Below are 9038 nucleotides of genomic sequence, written 5' to 3' on the forward strand. Positions count from 1 at the left end.
CTAGGCCCAAATCTTCCCTTTTTTAAGTCACCCCTAAAGTAGGCCCAAAGCAGCCCCATGTGGAGGGTGCAGTGTTAGTTAAGAGGTAGGACATGTACTGGTGTGTTTTATGTGTCCGGAACTTGAAATACTGCTAAATTTGTTTTTCACTATTGCAAGGCCTACCTCTCCCATAGGTTTAACATTGGGGATTGCCTTGAAACATATTTTCAGTGTAATTTCCCATTGGAAGATAATAGAGGTATGGAGTTTGGGGTCTCTGAACTCCCAGTTTAAAAATACATCTTTTGGTAAAGGTGTTTTTCAAATTGTAGGTGTGGGAAAAAAAACACTTTTAGAAAGTGGCCATTTTCTCGCTTAACCATTCTGTGCCTCTGCCTGTTTGCTGAATACATGTCTAGGTTAGGATGACAGTATGGCTGTTAGTGCATTCACTCTAGAGAGTCACACAAAGGGAGCTGAGGTGTGCCCTGCATATCCAGATGGCCCATCACCGGGCTGATGGGTCTCCCTGAGCTACAGAAGTGGGGGGAGCTAACACTTGCACCTGAATAGTGCTGTACCTGTCCTCACACAGATCATTCTCCAACCCCATGAAGTGTGTCTGGGGCCAGGGCAGGGAAAGGCAGGGTATTGTGCACTACAAACACTTCTCTTTGAATTTTGCTTATTTCAAAGACCGAAATAGGTACAAGTACTGGATCTCTGACCCTGCCCCCCCCCCCCCCCCCCCCCCCCCCCTCCATAGTTAGAATCTTTCTGGACTGAGGAAATTTTGCCAGGAAGAAGAGCTGGATGATGTAAGAGGGACTACCATTCTGCCTGACACTTTGTTGTGCTTGCTTGCTGCTTCTGTCCTGGGAGTGAACGGACTGGACTTGGCTTTCTACATCTTGCTTTCAAACATTCTTTAAGGGCTTGGACTGAGTTTGCCTCCTGTTAAGTCTCAGGGACATCAAAGACTTCATCTGCCAGTGCCTGGGCTCTTCTGTTGAGAGTCCTAACTTGCCAAGTGGTGCTAACTCCAGTTCCTGGGCCTTTGGAAGTGCAAGCTGGTGGTCTGAAGAAAAAAATCAACACGCTGCAACAGAAAAATCAAACGCAGCACCTGTCCTGCAGTTGAAAAATCGATGCAGCACCTATCCTGCAGCCGAAAAGTCAACACCGCGCCTGTTTCACTGCATTCCCATCAACACAGCGCATCTGGATTTTCCCTGGGTGTCAATTTTTCACCTATCCTGCACCAGTAAGGAGTTGAGGCTGCATGTCTGTAAATCGATGTATCGCCTTTTCTGCGGGGAAAGAATTGATGCATCACCTCACCTGCCAGTAAGGAACTGGCTCATTGCTTTGCAGTTCCGACACCTCGCCTCCCCTGCAGCCCGCATGCTTTTGATACATCCCAAGTACTTTGTGCTAAAGAGATTGGATGAAGACTTGCTTAAACTTTTAAAAAGAAATATTTTGACTTGTGTATGTTGGATTTTTTTCGTTTTGGTCTTGTTTTACTCAGATAAATATTGGTTATTTTTCTGAAACAGTGGGGAGTCCTTTTGTAGTGTTACTGTATGTGTGTATCTGTATACTTTACACATTTCTTCTAAGAGCCTGACTGCCTGACCAGGCTACTACAGGGGTTACCGTAGCTATGCGACTCCCTTACCCTGACTAGAGTGAGGGTCCCTTCTTGGACAGGGTGTAAACCACTGCCAACTAGAGATTCCATTTTTAACAATATTAATAACTTAAAAAATTATATAGTACAATTTCACAACACTGCTCTTTAAATTAAAATGATTTAAATATTCAATTTTAAATCTTAATTTTTAGTCTGTAATTTAAAAATACCCTCACTAACATTTGAGATTTAGTAAAACTAGTTAAAACGTATATCGGATAGAGACTTTTAGTTGCAGATTCCTTACCTTAGAATTTCCCCCAGACATCAGACTGGATCTGGAGATTTTTCCTCGAGCAGTACCCTTGTTCGTCGTCCGGTGGCATCAGTCGACTCTGCGTTTGTTGTTGGCATTGATGGTATTGCAGTCGTATAAAGGCACCACCCCGGCGGGCTGACCTCAGTTCTTTTCTTTCCATGCCAACCTAGGTGGTGGTCCAGAGTACCGCTACCGTCAGTCGCATTTTGACTGGCTTCGTTTTTTGTCAAAATTATTATTTTTTGTTCCCCCTACTTGGTGCATCAAGATGTCTTCCCGCAAGACTGGATTCAAGCCATGTGACTCCTGTCACCGCATGATGTTGATGAAAGATCTGCACCTCATGTGCTTGTGGTGTGTGGAGGGTGACCTCTGTAGTAAAGTACCCCTTTTGGTAGCCCCCCCCCCCCCTCAACTTTTTCCCTGATATCAGATGCTAACTTGACTGTGTGTGTGCTGGGATCCTGCTCACCAGGCCCCAGCAACTGTTTTCTTTCCCTAAACTGTACCATTGTTTCCTCAATTGCAAACACACACCCTGGCACACAGCTACGTACCTTGTAAAAGGTACCAGTGGTACAAAGGACCCTGTGTCGAGGGAGGGTCTGTAAGGGCTGCAGCATCTATTATGCCACCATAAGGGGCTCATTACCAACACATGCACACTGCCATTGTAGATGGTGTGTTGGTGGGGAGAAAAAGGTAAATTCGACATGGCATACTTCTTAACACTGCCTGTGGCATAGGTAAGTCACCCCTCTAGCAGGCCTTACAGCCCTACGGCAGAGTGCACTATACCACAGGTGAGGGCATAGCTGCATGAGCAATATGCCCTATACTGTCCAAGTCCATTCTTAAACATTGTAAATGTAGCGTGGCCATATTGAGTACATGGGCTGGGAGTTTGTCATTATGAACTCCACAGCTCCATGATGGTTCCATTGAAAACTCAGTACAATAAACCCACACTGTGTGCATTTTTCAATAAATCCAACACTGGCATCAGAGGGCATCTCAGAGATGCCCCCTGTATTTCACCCAAACCTCTAGCGTAAGGCTGACCGGTCTGTGCGAGTCTGCCACTAACAGACAAGTTTCTGACCCCATGGGGTTAGAGCCTTTGTGCTCCCTGGGATCAGGGACAAAGCCTGCTCTGGGTGAAGGTACTTCACACCCTTCCCCCTGTGGTGGAACTGCAACACTTGGTGGTGAGCCTCCAAGATTCCTGCCTCTGGCTACTGCCCCTTGACCCCTGTAACACCCCTAATCTAAGAGCCACACCAGCAGAGAAGATTCCAGACAAGTGATTTGTCCCAGGCCATACCAGCCTGTCTGGAGCTTCAAGACTCCTGCTACAAGAAGATGACTCATCTTGCAGGACCAGCAACCTCTACAAACCCCCAAAGGACTGCCTGCTAATCCATGGATCAAGGTGTGCAGAGGACAGGGGCCCTGTCCACAAAGAAAACTCCAAGAAGGACTCCAGAACCCCCCCCCGGATCTGCGAGTCCTGCCCAGTCTGCACCTAATGCCCACTAGCCGTTTGCAAGTGGCCCACCAGTCGAGAGAGTCCTCGGGTGATTCTTCACCCTGAGCTGACCCCTCCTGACCAACACGACAATGCCTGCCACCTAAATCCAGAGGACCCCCTCTGACTGCGTCCAGATCCAATGAATATTTCCCGACACCTAAAGGTACCCCTGCACCCACAGCCTCCTGGCCTTAGGGAATCCAACCGATGGTCCAGCAACGTCCAGTGGGCGCTCTACTTGCCTGTTGAGTAGTTGGTTTTCTTCAGTCGAGTCCCTGAACTACGCCTGCAGCATCTTTGTGACTCCCAGGGTTCCCTCATTGAAAAGCAATGATCGCCCAATGCTGTGTTTGCACCTTGCACCCGGCTGCCCCTGTGCCACTGAGGGTGTGTTTGGTGCTGACCTGTGAGACTTGAAAGTGATACATTCTTGAAACTGTACTCACCTGCAACACATCGGACAGGGCCGAAGAATATGGTATCCCGAGCTTCTGAGCATGGGCATCAAACTTCCACTTAGACTGCCTCTTTGGGAGGATCTTCTGTCTGTTCTCCACCCGAACCTGTCCAGTCTTCGCCTTCTTGCGTGGAGATTGAGTGGTGGCAGTTGACAGCTTTTGACCTTTTGCCCAAAGTCTGTAAATGTTACCTTGGCAGCCAGGCATCCCTCCACCAAAACTGTGTATGTCTCTCAGAATACATTTGTGGCATGGTGTACCAACAGGTCTGTTGATCCTCCTTTCTGCATCTCTGACTGAGATTCTTTTGTTTATACTCTCTTGCCCAGCAAGGCTGACTTTGAGCCCTCATAAAGGTTATCTGTCTGCCATCATGATCAACCCTCCTTGTTTAAATCTCCCATTGTTGTGCGGTTTCTCTAAGGTGTAACATATGTTTCCATCTCCCCTGTTCATAAAGCCCCAGTGGGATTTAAACCTGGTACTCATTGTCCTCTGCACTTTAAAAACAGCCTTCCTTGTAGCCATTACCTCTGCACATATAGTGAGTGAGCTGCATGCCCTTGTTTCCAAGCCACTCTTCATCTTTGTTCATCCTGACAAAGTGATGCTCCGTACCAGGGCCCCACCCTTCCATGTAGGCCAATCTATCACCTTGCCTACTTTTAACACATCCTACTTGTGAAGAGGAGCGACTCCATCATCTGGATTGAAAGAGCGTTGGCGTTCTACCTTAATCGTACCAAAGACTTCAAGGTGAACAATCAACTCTTCATTGATTATGTGGGTGGGGGGGGGAGAAAAGGACAGGCAGTGCAGAAAAGGACCATCTCTACATCGGTTGTTCTCTGCTTCAAAATGCGCTACGCTTTGGCTAAGAAGCAACCCCCGGAGGGCTTGTGTGCCTACTCTACCAGAGCAACTGCTGCAACTACGGTGTTAGTTCCGGTCCTGGACATCTGCCAGCAGCAACATGGGCATCCCTGCGCACTTTCACTAAATACTACTGCCTGGACAGTCAGGTCTGCGTGGAAGGCTACTTGGCCCGTTCGGTCATGCAGGAGTTCTCAGTATAATCTTGGTTCGCAGACCCGCCTCCAGGGATGGTATTGCTTGGGTATCTATTCTAAGGTAAGGAATCTGTAACTAGAAGTCTCTATCAGATGAATAAGTTACTTAACTTTGGTAACAAATTATCTGGTAGAGATATATTCTAGTTGCAGGTTCCTTACCGACCCATCCATCCTCCCCGTTCTGCGAACTGATTTCTAGGAACAGGGACTTCCCTTTCAGGGCCCTAGTTCCTGCACACCAGTCTGCTCTTCTTCATGGCTCTGCACTTCTGGCGCAGAAAGCTGTGAAAAGAAACTGACATCAGCCCACCGGCGTGGTGCCTATATACGACCGTGATGTCATCACGGTGACCATGATGCCAATGACGGACGCAAAGTCAACCGACGCCTCCTGCTGATGGCCAAGGTTAGTGTTTGAAGAAAAATCTCTGGCTCTAGTCTGACGCCTGGGGGAAACTCTAAGGTGAGGAATCTGCAACTAGAGTATGTCTTGACCAGATAATTTGTTAACAAAGGTAAGTAACTTGTTCATTTAGTTTAAAACGTTAACATTAGACTTTAAAAATAGTAATTTATTTAATATTAAATAAATTATTTTAAATCCTGTTTTTTAATTTTTTTTTACAGGTGTGTGTGTGTGTGTGTGTGTGTGTGTGTATGTATATATATATATGTGTGTTCGGTGGCATGTGTAGCTGCAGATACACATGCTGTGCATTATCCTGCCATTTAGTGTTGGGCTCGGAGTGTTACAAGTTGTTTTTCTTCGAAGAAGTCTTTTCGAGTCACGACACCGAGGGACTCCTCCCTTTCGGCTCCATTGCGCATGGGCGTCGACTCCATCTTAGATTGTTTTCTTTCCGCCATCGGGTCCGGACGCATTCCTCTTCGCTCCGTATTTCGAATCGGGAAAGTTAGCTACATATCGAAAATTCGACAGTATTGTTCTCGCTCGGTACCGGTTTAGTGTTAGCGTATCGGCACCGATCGCAGAGGCGCTCCGGCGGCCCTTCGGGGCTTCCGCTCTTCAGCGGGGCCTGGTCGGCCCGACCGCATCCATCGACGAAGACTAATGGACCGGACCCCCTTCTGCTTCTGTCCGAAGTGCCACTCGAAGTATCCTTATACAGACCAACACCAGGTCTGTAATCTGTGGTTATCACCAGAACACAGGGAGGATACTTGTGAGGCCTGTCAAGCGTTTCGATCAAAAAAGACCCTACGTGATCGAAGAGCGAGAAGAGTACAAATGGTGTCGACATCGAGAGAACAACTCGATGTCGAGGAGGAAAGAATTTCCATCCAGGGGACAGACTCTGACGAATCCAAAAGTGAGCGACCCACGACGATGCAGAAAACTGTGAGTAAAACTACCCCGTCCAAAACTCACACAAAGATCGTTAAGGCCAAGAGAACGCCACCGCGAGCAGGCCATGGCGTAACCCATCGAAAAGAAGGTGACCAAACATCGGCACCGAAAAAGGCCAAAGATTTGCCGAAGACATCCGACTCCGGTCGAGATTCCGGCACCGAACGATCTCGACACAGAGTTCGACTCACCCAAAATGAGAAAAGTAATGTTGGAACCGAAAAAGACTTTATCGGAAGCATCGGTACCGAAAAAAGCGGCGTCTGAGCCAAAAAGAAGCTCTTACAGAGAAGAGCAAGGACTTTCCAGCCAAATGCATGAAAAACACAGATTTGAGCAGGACATAAGTTTGGTGGAACCAGACCATACGCAAAGGAGGTTGCACATCCAGAAAGAGACTGGAAAAATACAAACTCTTCCTCCAATTAAAACCAAAAGAAAACTGGCATTTCATGAGTCAGAAATGCAGCCGAAGGCAAAGGTGGCCAGAGATAAAACCCCACCACCAAGGTTTTCTCCACAACCTTCACCATTACACTCACCACAGCTGTCCCCGGAAAGAACACCTCCAATGCAGTCGCCTATGCATACAGGGATGACACAGGATGATCCTGATGCATGGGACTTATATGATGCACCAGTATCAGACAACAGCCCAGATTGTTACCCAACAAGGCCGTCACCTCCAGAGGACAGTACTGCATATACGCAGGTACTATCAAGGGCAGCTACGTTCCACAATGTAGCAATGCATTCAGAGCCAATAGAGGATGATTTCCTGTTCAACACCTTGGCATCCACCCACACTTCCTACCAGAGTCTGCCAACCGGTATTCCAGGAGCCAGTTAAAGGAAGAGCTATCACGCCTAGGGTGGAGAAGAAGTACAAGCCTCCCCCAACGGACCCTGTGTTTATAACACAGCAACTTACACCAGACTCTGTGGTGGTAGGAGCAGCAAGAAAGAGGGCAAACTCTCAATCGTCAGATGCTCCGCGGCCTGATAAAGAGAGTAGGAAGTTTGACGCAGCGGGCAAGCGAATGGCAGCACAAGCAGCCAATCAATGGCGGATTGCTAATTCGCAAGCCCTACTTGCTCGCTATGATAGAGCACACTGGGACGAGATGCAACACATTATACAACACTTGCCCAAGGAACACCAGAAACGTGCCCAGCAGGTTGTGGAAGAAGGACAAGCAATATCCAACAACCAAATAAGATCCGCATTAGACTCTGCAGACACCGCAGCACGAACGGTCAACACTGCGGTAACCATTCGCAGGCATGCATGGTTAAGAAGCTCCGGATTCAAGCCAGAAATCCAACAAGCAGTGTTAAACATGCCTTTTAACCAAGAAAAATTGTTTGGACCGGAAGTGGACACAGCAATTGAAAAATTTAAGAAAGACACTGACACGGCCAAAGCCATGGGCGCGCTCTACTCCCCACAGGGCAGAGGCACATTTAGAAAGCCACAATTTAGAGGGGGATTTCGAATGCAAACACAAGAGCCTTCTACCTCGCAAACCAGACCCACCTATCAGGCACAATACCAGAGGGGAGGGTTTTGTGGCTCATATAGAGGAGGACAATTCCCAAGAGGAAGGGGAAAGTTCCAGACACCAAAAAGAAGCCAAACCAAACAGTGACTCCAATGTCGCAAAACCCCAACACTTAACACCAGTGGGGGGGGAGACTTACCGCATACTATCAGAACTGGACACACATTACCATGGACGCATGGGTCCTAGCCATTATCCAACATGGTTATGGCATAGATGGCACAATATGTCCAAACAACACTTAGACCTATTACAAATAGAGGTCCAAGCACTATTACAAAAACAAGCAATCGAGTTAGTACCCAACCATCAGAAAGGAACAGGCGTCTACTCACTATATTTCCAAAAGAAGGACAAAACGTTAAGACCTATCTCATTTTTTTATTTTTTTTATCTGTTTATTAAACTTAACTCGCAAACAGCAGTACATTTCTCTTGGATTGGTAAGAGAATGGACAGTTTCTCTTTTCATATATAATTACACATATTTGTAATTTCAATGCAATACGGTTACATTTTAGTGTACTGACACACAACTTAACTTGGTACGATTTATAACAATAGGCATATCTTTATGTTTACTTAAATATATTGTGTGGTGTTTTAAGTAATAACGGCAACTTTCGGTTATGGAGGTTCAAAAGATGTTTGTGCTTTACTTGCGTGTTATGCGAGTAGTGGTAAAGCGTGGACATCACTGACAGGTTGGTAGCAGTCACTACCGATTTCCATGTACACACCTGGGTGGAACTGCGTTTTTTGCCTACCTTTCTATTTTGGTTTAACGCGGAAGAGTCAGCAAAGGTATTATAACAAGTATGACGTGGCCCTTATGATTGCTAGGTGTTCAATCTTTTTTTTTGTTTGTGCCTCATGGTTCAAGGGGGATACATATCATCCCTAGACTCTATTTTTACCACAAAGTGGTCCCAGTGTTCAGTCCCTTCTTGTGACTGGCCCCTATGTTGCAGCTGTCTGAGTGTGTGGGCTTCTGCTAATGTGGAGCTGTGTAGATCTGTAAGCCAAGCAGAGAAGGGATGGGCGTTAGGGGCCTTCCAGTGTGTGGCGATCAAGCGCTTGTAGGTTACAAACGCAAGGTCTATAAACC

Source organism: Pleurodeles waltl, chromosome 1_1, assembly GCF_031143425.1.
Source record: "Pleurodeles waltl isolate 20211129_DDA chromosome 1_1, aPleWal1.hap1.20221129, whole genome shotgun sequence".
NCBI lineage: Eukaryota > Metazoa > Chordata > Amphibia > Caudata > Salamandridae > Pleurodeles > Pleurodeles waltl.